This window comes from Gymnoscopelus microlampas, assembly GCF_963454915.1.
Source record: "Gymnoscopelus microlampas genome assembly, chromosome: 17".
In the NCBI taxonomy this organism is placed as follows: Eukaryota; Metazoa; Chordata; class Actinopteri; order Myctophiformes; family Myctophidae; genus Gymnoscopelus; species Gymnoscopelus microlampas.
Window position 1 is genome coordinate 1,010,861 of NC_139954.1, and position 14,370 is coordinate 1,025,230.

Sequence of the window (14,370 nt, forward strand, 5' to 3'; positions counted from 1 at the left end):
ACACTTTGTTAACATGCTCCATCTCTCTCTGTTCCATTGTCTACCCCTTTGCGTTATTATAATGAACTCTGTATTGTTGTCCCTAATGTATTCTGACTTTCTCTCTCTCTATCTCTCTCTCTCTCCACAACCACACACACACAGTCACACCCACCCCCACACACACGCGCACACACACACACAGTAAGCAATGCCTTACTTATGAAGGTTGTTAAGCGGAAACGACACAAAGTCGAGGAGACTGTACAAGAATTGGGCAGTGGTGGCCTAAAGGCTAGAGGAGCACCCTCGTTGCCGGAAGGTTGCCGGTTCGAATCCCAGGACCGGCAGGAAAAATCTGGGTGGGGAAGTGAATGGCCACTTCCCCAACACCGCTGAAGTGCCCTTGAGCAAGGCACTGAACCCCAACTGCTCCAGTGGAGCTGCTTAGTGGCCAACAGCATAAGACTGTGGTTGTACTAGTCAGCTCCCAGGTTTTAATGTGTCTGTCTGTCTGTGTGTGTGTGTGTGTGTTTCTATGTGCAGGGCGTTGCTGAAAATGAGCACTTGTGCTCAGCTACTACCCTGGGTAAATAAAAAAAAGAAAAAAAGAATCCAGCACTGAGAGTAGGAGAATTAGACAGCCATCTACAGCATAATTCAGAGAATCCCCTAATGGGAGTAGAGCAGCAAAAATAATGCAATATGACATGTACTACCTTTAGTTGAGCACATAAGTAGTATCACCTCCAAAATGTATGAAGATGTGCTGGTGCCTGACTTCTGGGGGTCAAGGGTCAGAACACCCCACAGATGTGTGGTTAAAAATAGACCCTGTAGGCTGGATCAGAGACATGCCAGAGAGGTGTTTTCTTTCTCTGCGCTTTAGTTGAAAAAAGCCTGCAGAATGGCCAGACGTTAAAGTGGGAAGAGCAACAGCAGTGACAGTCTGACAGACCCTATTTTGTTGCTGTCAGGCAGAAACATTGTTTCTCCATATTAATTTTTTTTGATCTACAAGGATCACAACCCTAACACCACTACAGCTATACTCATGTTTTACATAAAAGCTAATGGTGCGTTCACACGGGCAGATTAAAAGATACATGCTACCATTCATTTTCAATGGAAACCAGCGACATTAAGATACAAAGATACATCCGAACGAAGTTTGTAGCTGTAGCTCTAGCGACAAAGATACAAATTCAAGTTGAGCTGGCTTCAACGTCCAGATACAAAGATACAAAACTACAACTGTAGCTCTGATGTCCGCACGTTTGATGACGTCAGCGACCGCGTTGAGCAACACAGATACAAAGCAACACAGCGACAAAGATGCAGTGTATTTTTGTATCTTTGTATCTTTTAATCTGCCCGTGTGAACGCACCATAACAAATGACCTCCACGTATTCCATCCATTTCCACTAACAAGCCATTACAGTTTTTCACGATTGTTAACACACGTTTCTCAAAACAATAACGGCTTTCTCAAAACTGCACACACAAAACTGAAAACCTCACACACAAAATGCTAAACCCTGACACTCCCTTCGCAAGATGACGCTTTGCCATCAAATCTCTTAACTGTTCACACTATGGAACTCGTGTTTTCATTTGGTACACACAGCCATATTTTCAAATGACAAATGACACATATACCATTCATTACAGTACACACAACTAAGCATGTGCTGCACTCTACCAAGCATTTACAGCACACTGCAGGGCAAAATTGAAAACACAATCATAGAAATGGAACACACCATATGAATGACAATGACTCTGGAGAATGAGCCATTTCTCCTTTTGTAAAATGATTCAGTAGTCAAACATAAAACCAAACAAGTTTTATTTCTCTACATTAGGCATACATTTAGGCATCAAGCCTCCGGTTCATGTCCGGCCAGAGAGCCTCATACACATCACAGGCAATTTTCTCCCTGTCCAAGCAGGCTTGGGAGAAACGCCTCGAGTGGCGCATGAAGCCCTGACGGGCCTCAACAGTGACGTCGCCACAAGCCTCCATGGCCTGGAGCATTGGGACACGGCTCTGTGGGTTCCGTTCATATACCTTCCACCTCCAAGCTGAAAAGAACTCCTCAATGGGGTTCAGGAAAGGAGAATAAAGGTGGAAGGTACAGAACGGAAAAATGTGGGTGGTCCTGGAACCACTCACGCACTGGACCAGCCCGGTGGAAGCTTACATTGTCCCAGATGACAACATAATCGATCATCTGTGGGTCGTCTATGTGGTCATGCTGGCCATCCAGGAAGGCGCGGAGAAGGGCAGTGTTATATGCCCCTAGGTGGGCATGACGGTGCAGGATCCCATGGTGGTTCATTGCAGTACACATAGTGATGTTCCCACCACGCTGGCCGGGGACCCCAACAATGGCCCGCTGGCCAATGATATTTCTGCCCCAGCGCCTCCTCTTCACCAGGTTGAATCCAGCCTCATCCATGAAAATGTATTTCATTAGCTGTGTTATGCTCCTGGATCCGCTGAAACAGACAGCATGAGAATGCAAGTTACAGTATGGACACAGAGAGGTCAACACAGTGGGCTACAGTGAGACATTGTAGAAAAGGAACACTATTGGATTACAAGTACAATACATGCATGTGTCAGCGCTGAATGTATGGGACTTACAAGCACAAACTCTCGCCGTAACTCCTTGACGCGGTCTGTGTTCCGCTCAAATGGGACCCTGTACACTTGTTTCATCCGCAAGGAATTCCGGTAACACTTTATAATAACTACACACTATAAAGCATTAGTTAAGCATTAGTAAATGCTTAATTCATCATGAACTCATCATTAGTAAAGCATTATTCTTACATTATTAAGCATTAGTAAACACAGTTATAAATGGTTCAACTATACACTATTAAGCATTAGTTAACGATTAGTGAAATACTTAAGTCATCATGAATTCATCACTTATATAGCATTAATAAGCGTTTGTAAACACATTTGTAATCGTTGTATTGCCCATTGATAACCTAATCGGTAATGTGCTTAATAACTGTATTCTCATACTTTATAAATGATAGATTCACCATTTATAATTAGGTATTATATCAATTTACAAACCAGTTATTTATGAGTTGTTAATGGTTCATAGGATAATTTATAAAGTCTAAGTAAGCACCATATACAAGCCACTTTTATGCATATTTATGTGAACATTTGTACATGGTTAGTGAGTGTGTTAATACATGTTTTATAAACATTTATTCATACTCAATAAATGATTTATTAAGGTAGTTACTACTTGTTAGTTAAGTATATTGTGTGAGCCCATGTAAAGTGAGGACTTTCTATGCCTTATAAAGCATTTACAAATGATATAGCGTGAGCCCATGTAAAGTGAGGACTATCTATGCCTTATAAAGCATTTACAAATGATATAGCGTGAGCCCATGTAAAGTGAGGACTATCTATGCCTTATAAAGCATTTATAAATGAGATAGAAGCAGTGATATAGCAAATGTAAATATTTATTGCAACAAACGACACCGAGATAGACAGAACATGGCCCTTGCAGAGTCATAATAAAATAAACATTTTTGTACTGTATGAAATAAAAAAACATAAACAATATGCAATACTATTCACAAGTAAACATGGCTGAAAAATAAATAATGTCTTGTACTGTACGAAAATAAACAATCTGCAATATTCTAAATATGGCTGAATAAAGTGGATCACAGTGCCAAATACAAATGTGTCAAAACTCAGCAAATACATATTTTACATCCATCTAAACCATTGGTTCTCAAAGTGGGGTCCGGGGTCCTTGAGGGAGTTCCAGGGGGTCCCCAGCTAAATGATAGATTAGGCACCAAATGGGCCATTATGGGTCTAACTCTGAGAGTGTACAAATGGAACCAAATGGACCCGTTAGGGTCCATTTGGTTCCATTTGTTAAAGTTAAATTGACATAGATTTTACAATATAAATTGTGGTCCATGGGATAGAAATGCCATTAAATGGGGGTCTGTAGCCCTAATGCATGTCAAACTGGGGGTCCTTGAAATTAAAATGGTTGAGAATCACTGCTAGAGCCGAAAAAGAAAATTCTCATATGGGGGTCCCTGGCATATCTTTTGAAAAGGGGGTCCGCGGGCTGATAAGTGTCAATTTGGGGGTCCTTGACATGAAAAAGTTTGAGAACCACTGATCTAAACTACTTCAGAGCAGGTGTGAACTGTGAAAAACTTCCTAGATCCCTAGGCCACCTCTCCTACTTTCCTAAAAAAAAGACAAGGCAGCGAAGCCAATTCAGATCTCAGAGGAAGATATGGATGGCAAAACGGAAGAAGAGATCGAGATGATGAAAATAATGGGATTTGGCGGCTTTAACACCACAAAGGGTAGGAAGACTGTTGGATAAGTCAATGCACATGCTATCAACGTATTTCAGAAGAGAAAATGCAGGCAGTATATGAATAGAAAAGGTGGATTCAACAGACCACTGGACTTCATTGCTTGAACGGAGGAATGAGTCGCATAATACTTCAGAAATAAACCTTTGATAGCTTCTCCTCCTCATGAAAGTGTTTGGTTTTGTGCTATTTTTTACGTCACAAAAGCTCACTTTCTTGAGAGGGGCAGGAGCTTTCCAGAAGCCTTATAGGCTTTGACTGTGTCCTGTATATCTGGGTCCTGCTGAATTGGAATTCATTCATTGGAATTCACATTCTATAGCAAGAACAGAGAGTTTCCCCCGTCGAACGTTGTGGTTTAGAACCAGTTCCTTATACTTGCTAGGTGCAGCAATGGACAGCTCCGCGATTGGAGCATTGGCCACCACTGTGTTGCGGTCCACGCCGACACTCTTGAATGCAGCAGACATGGTCCCTCCTTTGTTGAACAGCTTAAGGATATTTTTGTACCGGGCCACCACCTGGTCCGGAGTATGGGCTGCAAATACAATTGAGAGAACATAGAATTAGTTTTCTCAACATTAAGGTTTACACACACACACACACACACACACACACACACACACACACACACACACACACAGACACAGAGAGAGAGAGAGAATGTAGGCTTGTGAGTAATTTGTTTTACCTCTCTTTGGGTTTGTTTCCCCTTCTTCTTCTTGTCCTCTGAAGAGGACATGTCAGAGGAGGAGTCAGAGGTACTCTCAGAGGAGGATTCCATTGAGCTGTCAGAAGAGGAATGTGAAGACACACGGGTTGCCCGGGTGGATGTTGTGTCCAGGGTGGAGGTGGATGAGGCGTCATCTTTTTTAAGAGCTGTTAAAACAGAAAAACAGATAACAGTTCAAACAGAAGGTTTCAAAACACATGGAACATTTGTAAACTTGTTTTGTATGCATTAATTTAGCTTGACAGTTATTGAGAGTTTATTTGAGTTGTGGTGGAGCAGTGATGTACAACTTAACTCAAATGTAACTCTTAACTCTCTCTCAATAACTGTCAGTGTAATAATGATACAAAGCTGGTTGAAAATTGGCAGTGTTCCTTTAACTAGAAAGGGGGGGGGGCTTTAGACAGTAAAAAAAATAAAATAACAATAGTGTAGCCTACTTACATAACAAACTAAAAAACTTAGTACGGACACATTTATTACCTTCAGTTTTAGTCTGTCAATTTGGTCAAATGTGTCAAGTATAACAAGTATAAGCTACTAATCCTAACCAGGCAGTAATTACATAGGTTTTATTGAGACTGGAATATCTACATGACATGAGAGTCAACTGAGCGTTGTTGAATTGTATACTTATTCTCCCCTTCTTACCCCTGAGAAACAACTTACTCCCCAGAAATTAATATAATAAACACTCAAACGAAATGTAAACAATAACTAAACATAAATGAACAAACCCAACTGCAAGTAATGAATTGAAAGCAAAAGGCTACTATATAATTTCATTACACGGTCTTCCAGTGGTGGAAAAGGTTCTTGCATTGTTTACCTAAGTAGAAGTATCAATACTGCTATGTAGAAATACTCAATATACGTACTTAACATGAGTATTTCCAATATTTTTACTTCTACTCCACTACATCTCAGAGGCAAATCTTGAACTTTTACTCTTACAATTATTTGAACACTTAAGTTACTAGTTACTTTGCAGATATAAATATTTACATTATAAAACATACATTAACCACTTTAGTCCTACTTTATACCTAGGCTATTTGAAAATAGCTGATATACAAGCTCACAACACGTCGCATCGCGATGCGTTGAGAGCTTGTAGATCTGCTATTTTCAAACATTTCAATACTTTTACTTTTGGTACTTTAAGTACATTCTGATACCTATACTTTTGTAATTTTACTCAAGTAAGTTTTGAACACCAGACTTCTACTTGTAACAGAGTACTTCTACATTGCAGTATTGATACTTAAAAAATCTTTTGAAAATAGCAGATCTATAAGCTCACAATGAGTTGCATCGCGACGCTTTGTGAGCTTGTAGATCGGCTACTTTAAAAGGGCCCGAAATGTATATAGGGCTGAAGTGGTTAATGTATGTTTTATAATAATAATCAACATTTACAAAGTAACTATTAACTAAAGTTTTCAAATATCTGTACTGGAGTAAAAAGTAAAATATTTGCCTCTGTGATGCAGTGGAGTAGAAGTAAAATTACAGAAAATTGGAAATACCAGTAGAGTAAAAAAATATATATCAAAATTGTACTTAAGTACGGTACTTGAGTAAATGTACTTGTTACTTTACACCACTGGTGTGATGTCTTCTGATTTACCTACTGCCAACTGTTCTTTCAGATAATCTCTCTCCTTGGTCAGCTCATCAATCTTCTCCTGTTGCCATCCTGCCATCAGTTTACACATCTCCAACTCATCAGCAGTTTTTTTGTCTGCCAGTAGTTTAGTAGGGGCCATGGACACACCTAATAATATAAAGTATTAAGTAAAGTTAATTATTGAATGAATCTATCGTCTAGACTGAATGAATCGTGTCTCTCTCTCTCACACACACACACACACACACACACACACACACACACACACACACACACACACAAACACAGTTTGAAAGGAAGCACGTTACTCACCACTAGACCTCTCTTCCAACGCATCTCCACAACAGCATGCTTTTTGGCCCGTCCCCGTGTTTCACGCACCGACTTCTCCATATCAGACACCTCTGTGATCCGCTCCATTCACTCAAACGAACACGTGTTTCTTCCTTCGCTCTGTGACTTCTGTTCTGTCTCTACCGCGCCGTGTTGTAAAATCTCTAGAGTAGGACTGGGACGGCCCCGCCCCCACATAGTCATGTCAATGAAGTTGCTCACCTAGCGCATGAAGGACAAAGCAGTACCTCTCCTTCCGCATGTGGTCGATAGAGCAGGCGCACTAGCATTTCTGATGATAGAAGCATGCGCAGTACCGATCTAACCACGGAAATGCGGCAATACCAGATTTGGCCACCAGGATATTGTTGCTTCAAAAATACTCCGCGGTTCTCATGCTTGTGTTAATCACATGACATTGTTGCCATGTCGGCTTATTATAAGCGGCTTCTTTTTCTGTAAAGTTACTTGTAAAGAATAAATAAGCAAGTACACTTTAGAAACAATAGACTACCCTATTGTTTCTAAAGTGTACTTGCTTATTTAGGCTTGCTTCCAATCTTTTTTTTCTTTAAACCAGTGGTTCTCAAATATTTTCATGAAATTGTTTTTTTGCCATGGGGAGCTTATTTGTGTTGTTAGAATGTTTAAAAAAGTATATTCCAAATATTACACATTTATTGCAAGAGTTTTTGAAAATAGCCGATCTACAAGCTCATTGTGAGCTTGTAGATTGGCTATTTTCAAATAGCCGATACTTGGTTTAGACTGCTCATGTGGCCTAATAAGTTGCTTCTTTTGGCCTTGTTTTCCTAGACTTGGTTGCTTGTTTCTTTCGCAAAACTTGGCAACACTGATCACAGAGCCGGGTTTTTCGTTTGAAGTCTCATGTTGTTGATTGATTGATGTACTTTATTTAGTAAGACATGAGAACAACAGTACATGGAAGTACAAATTCACAATACAAGGTCTACTAAACTGGAAGACTCATAAAAGCACAGAGCTTGTTTCAAATGAGTTCCCCATGCACACAAATCATGATGTTGACGTCTCATGTTGATAAGGCTCGTTATCAACAGGTCGTACAACAAGAAAGAATGACATAGATGTCATGGTGGACGGCGCAGCGCCCCCCCCCCCCCCCCCCAAAAAAAAAAAGAAAAAAGTGTTTGGGGGTACAAAAGCATGAAATAAAAAAAATAAAATAAAAAAGGAGGTCTGCGGTTACTTTAGTAGTTACTTACACCAAAAAGTAATGCGTTACTGTGAAAAGTAACTTTTAAGTTCACGTTTTGGCCAAAACATGAATCTGCCTGTTACAGCGCCACCATGAGGCCAGCAGGAGGCTGCGTTAATGACTATTTACCAATGGACCGAATGCCCCCGCCCTCCCCCAGGTAAAAATCACTAAATAACGATAGAAAGCAATACATGATTTTTAGCGGTGCCAACCGCTCTAAGCTTGACTTTGTCCGTTTGCGCGTCCGTCCGTATGTTATGAGCACGGGATGAGCACGGCAAAGAAGCAAACAGCTATAACTTCAGTTTGCAGCATGCCACCACGTCCAAATTTGGTATGTGGACTTAGACCACCAATAGGGACGAGCATGAATTGATGACGTTATCAAAGAGGGGTCCAGGGACCCCCGGCGCCCGTATGAGCACGGGATGAGCACGGGATTTTAAACAGCTATAACTCCAGTTTGCAGCATGCCACCAAGTCCACATTTGGTATGTGGACTTAGACCACCAATAGGGACCAGCATGAATTGATGAAGCTATCAAAGAGGGGTCCAGGGACCCCCAGCGCCCGTATGAGCACGGGATGAGCACGGGATTTTAAACAGCTATAACTCCAGTGTGCAGCATGCCACCAAGTCCACATTTGGTATGTGGACTTAGACCACCAATAGGGACCAGCATGAATTGCTGAAGCCCCGCCCCCTCTGTCTTCCCATTGGCTGGCCTTCAAACAGCCATAACTCAAGTTCGCAGCATGCTATGGAGTACAAATTTTGTACATGGACTAAAGCCAGCAATAGGGACTAACTGTCATTACTTAAACCCCGCCCCCTCTGTCTGCCCATTGGCTGGTCTTTAAACAGCCATCATTCCAGTTTGCAGCATGCTACCAAGTACAAATTTGGTAAGTGGACTCAGACCACCAATAGGGACGAACTGAAATGAGTTAAGGCCCGCCCCAAAGGCACCGCTTCCTTCACACAGGGTGTGATTTTTTTTTAACACTCATATTTTAATTATTATCATTACAAACTAATAAAATAACCCTTGTTGTGAAAAAAAACAAAGTAGTCCTTTAAAGTATCAAAAGTACAGGCCTACTACAATTTCTGCAATTATCAGATTAACAAGCTCACAGTTATTTTCAAATAGCCTATGTATAAAATGAAAATTAGATACATGTTTCATAATATCATAATTTCTATCTGAAAAGTAACTAGTAAGAAAGCTTTCAAGTAGTTGTAGTGGAGTAGTATTATTGGAAGTGGGAAATACTCAAGTAAAGTACAACAACCTGAAAATTGTACTTGTACAGTAAATGTATTTAGTTACTTTCCAATTCCACCACTGTATTTTAGCATACTTCAGTGGTGGAAAATGTACTCACATGTGTAAAAGTATCAGTACTACATGGTAGAAGTACTCTGTTACTAGTAAAAGTCTGGTATTATAAATTCATGAAAAGTACAAAAGCATTGGTATCAAAATGTACTTTAAGTACCAAAAGTAAAAGTACAAAAATGTTTGAAAGTAGTTGTGAGCTTAGATCGGCTATGTTCAAATAGCCTACATATAAAATAGGGCTTTGAAATGTGTAAAATAGGACCATTAGTGGCTAATGTATTTTATATAATGTCATAATTCATATCTGAAAAGTAAGTGGTAGAAAGTTATTTATTTTAGTTTGTTTTGTTTTATTTCGTTTGCATTTATCATTGTTATTATGGCTTATTATCAGATGTGGACAGTAACTGATGAATTTGTAAATTTACTTGAGTAGCCTGCTGTGTGTGTGTGTGTGTGTGTGTGTGTGTGTGTGTGTGTGTGTGTGTGTGTGTGTGTGTGTGTGTGTGTGTGTGTGTGTGTGTGTGTGTGTAATTTGTGTGTGTGTGTGTGTGTGTAATTTGTGTGTGTGTAATTTGTAGATAGGGACAACACTAGTTGTCGATGCAAACATAACACTTCAGGTCCCTTTTAGTTAGCGCATAGCTGTGACATATGGTGCCTTTTTGCCTTGAATATTCATGAAAGGCAGAGTGACATGGTTTGTTTTTCGCCTTGAAAACAATGAAAGGCATCCAATGTTGCTATAGTCGTCAGTATGCCTAAATTGTATGTCTTTCATCCACGTTTCCCCATTCAGACAGTATGGCAGGAATACAGTCTCAAAAGGGAAACGTTTTTATTGTATTAGGACTCATATATATTATATATACATGTTTTTAGTGTTTTAGTGGTTATTTTGTGCTGCACCACTATAGACTATAAAGATATCCATTTAGTTTACTCGTTTTGAATCAAACCTGCACTAATTTGACTTAAAAAAAAAAAAAAGCCATATAAAAAAATACAGCAATTCATTGGTGTGAAAAATAAGTAATGTACTTTTACGTGTACTTAAGTATTTTTAAAAGTATTTACTCTTGATTACTTAAGTATATTTAAAAGCAAGTACTTTTTTACTCTTACTTGAGTAACATTTTGACTGAGCTACTTTTACTTGTAGTGGAGTAAATTTAAGCAGGAAGTATCTGTACTCTTACTCAAGTACTGGGAAATACTCTACTCTGTCCACCTCTGCTTATTATGCAGGGGCGTCGAATGAAATAACGGCTCTATTGTTAAGTAGTTAATGTGTGAATTACTTTGAAACTAATGGCCAGTGGTCAGTATCACCTCAAGACAATAGGGAGTAGTATCAACACCAGTCCACAACATATAAATACTAGATCTGTAAGTAAAAGTATTATTGTCATTATTACAATTGTTGTATGACTATTACCTGCTTATGTAGGGCTTCTAGCGCCACCCAGTGGGTGTTCGTATTGAGCGCAGGACTGTGTGATTTGATGTGGACTGCGCATGCGTCTGTGTGACGACTTCCGGTTTAGTTCCGGTGTAGTTGTAACTGCGACATGCATTTGGCCTTCAATATTTTTTTGTCAGTTCCTTATTGTCAGTCCGTTTAACACAATGTTACAATATACGTTTACACGATATAGTTATGTATAGGTCTTGGATTGACTAGTGTCATTTGGTGAGTCTGTGATCGATTGCTGTGGTCCTCAAGCCAGAACACTTTACGTCACATTTGATCTTGCGCGTGCGTACATAGTTGTTTTCGTCGACGACAGACAACGCAACAGTTAGCGTAGATGGTTGGTATGATGAATATGCATGAATAATGGTTATTACTCAATGGGATAAACTCTTTCATTGTATTCGTATATGTTGCTTATATATCTATGTATGTTGTCGTATGATTGACGTTATTTTCTTTTCGAGTGTTTCTGTGTATTATGCAGTTCATCTACATCTAATGTGGAGACCCAAAGCTAAGCTAATGTGTGTACTGGTATTTCAAGGCCTGGCAGAGAATAACGCTTCGTTTGTCGTAGTTTAGATTTGCGTTGTGAGCTGCACGTCTGCTATTTGCAAACATTTTTGTACTTTGGGTACTGTAAGCACATTTTAATACTAATAGTTTTACTGAAGCACATTAATTCCGGATCCTTTCTCATAATACAGTACTTCTACATCGCAGTATTGATACTTTTACTTAAGTAAAACATTCGATCACTTCTTTCCACCATGCCATTTCATTTATATTTGAATCACGTCAGTTTGCAATGCAATTCATAGCTAAAGATGTATAAACCTGTGTGATATAGTGATGTTATAGAGTACTTCTAACTAGAGTACTGCTAACTGGGAAAGCAGTCAGTCCACACCATGCCATTTAATTTCTATTTGAATCACCTCAGTTTGCAATGCAATTCATAGCTAAAGGTGTATAAACCTGTGTGACGTTTTATAGAGTACTGCTAACTATTGTACTGCTAACTGGGAAAGCAGCCAGTCCAGCAGGGGCCATTCACACACTCTCTATGTTGTCTTGACAATGACGTTGACTCTAGTACCCCAGATACGATGTTACAAGCAGTTGACCTGAACGTTGTGGTTGTCCTATGCTTATGCTATGCTAAACAACACATATACAGTAACGTAAAAAGGAATACATAGGACAAGAAATTAATGTATATACTATTGCTATAAAACAACAAATGTAGCCTACATGTTTAAGCATACAGATGCATTAACTATGTCCATGTGTATGATGCGACAGATTGAATAGCATATTATTGACTTCATTGATGCGTTATTGTTGTTGTAATGTGTGAACATGATGGCGCTCAAATATTGTGCATTTACATTGAAGAATGTCAGCTTGTATGTAATTGTAATTGTGCTGAGACAGAGTGATTCACTCACACGAAGGTTATTGTTATTTACCATGCTCGAGCTGTATACAGCCTTCAACTCCAGTCTGCAAATCGGCCCAGTGATCTACAGGAACCACATCTCGTGGCCCACTGTCAACATTACCCAGGACCTGCGCCCCAGACCTTCACTTCAGTTCAACATTGGGCATACATTTAGCAATATTGACCATGATTTCATAAGAGTGCGTGGCTCACACTGAAATGTACAAATTAGCTCAGCTCTTATAGCATGGCTACACGCTATACAGTAGTTGTGTGGGGGTACTGCGTCGTTGGTTTGAGTCATTAGATGACATTGTTATGTTTGTCATATGTTTTGCTCCATGTAAATTTGATTCGTATTATGACTGTTTTCATTGCCCACATTCCATATCCTAAAGCCAATTTACAAGCTCTGATCTATCGCGTTTAGGAGTTCTCCTAACGCTGCCATGACCAATGACTAAATTAGTACAACAAGCTAACAAACATGTATCTGTTTTATTTAGATTAATTATGTGTGGCAATGTTTAAAATAAATGACGCACTATTTGAAAAGTAATGTGTACATGTGTCTGAAAAAGGTGAGTCAGTAATGAATTACAGCAACAATGTTAAAAGGCAACTGCAAAAACAAACTTCCAAATGTGTAAAATGTATAATCATTTGAAAATAGCAGATGTACAAGCTCACAATGCTTGTAGATCGGCTATTTTCAAATGGCCGAAATGTATGGGGCTGAAGTGGTTACTGTATGTTTTGTAATGAAAATCTACAAAGTAACCACTGTCAACGTCACATGAAGATGTGTGTTTTTAAAAACAAGGTACATTTACAGGTTACTATGTGTATAAAAAAGGAAACTCATCAGGCTCAAAGAGGAGTAAAATGATCGCTGCCCATCCATATTGTAATGTGATCATTAACATGTGAGCCATCATCAGGATTCGGTTATATTTGCATTGAATGAAAGCACACTGCATAATGATAGAATGGCCTATGCATTTTAGCCATGTGAAACAATGCGGTTCTATTTGCATGTAATCATTTTATGTAGAAAGACTATGTATTTTATTTGAAAACATGTACAGGTTAATATGTACATAAAAAGGGAACAGATAATGTATCTACAGAGCATCACCTCATGTCTGCTTTTACTACGCAAAAGGGTACTATGAAAACATTTTTCAGAACCACGCTGCTGCCCAAAGCAGAAAGCACAATACAACAATACAACCAAAACAAAAAATATGTACATGTGAAAGTCAGAATCTTCAATAGATCAATTTCTATGTACAAAGATCACTGTGCAGGAATATACACAATGCTTAGTCTTTAGGGTGGTTGTGTTCCGTTTGATATCCTTCTCTTATCACACCAACTCACGAATCTTGCTGCTGTGTTTGCACATTGTTGTACTTCGCCCAGCAGATATTATGGGAGTTTTTTGACATTGGTCATGTTTTCAAAATCTCCGTATGTGGTTGTAACCAAAAATGAAATCGGGGCTTCATTGTGGCGTAAATAGATTCAACTCGACACTTATTAATGTTTTGGTGCATTCTATAATTTAATACAAAATTCTGATGCCTCCATAGTCTGTCTACCTCTCTGCAGAGTGTGACGGCATGAAGAGCTCAGTGTGTAGAGGGGTGGGCGGGGCTTTAGGCTGCGTGGACACTTCACGGACCTGCTGCTTTTATGAACAAAATGTGCGCACAAGATCAGCTAAAACTATGCTAAATAAAGGTCCGACTTTATGTTTGATAATTTTTGGGGGTTTATCGTAAGTACCTTATAT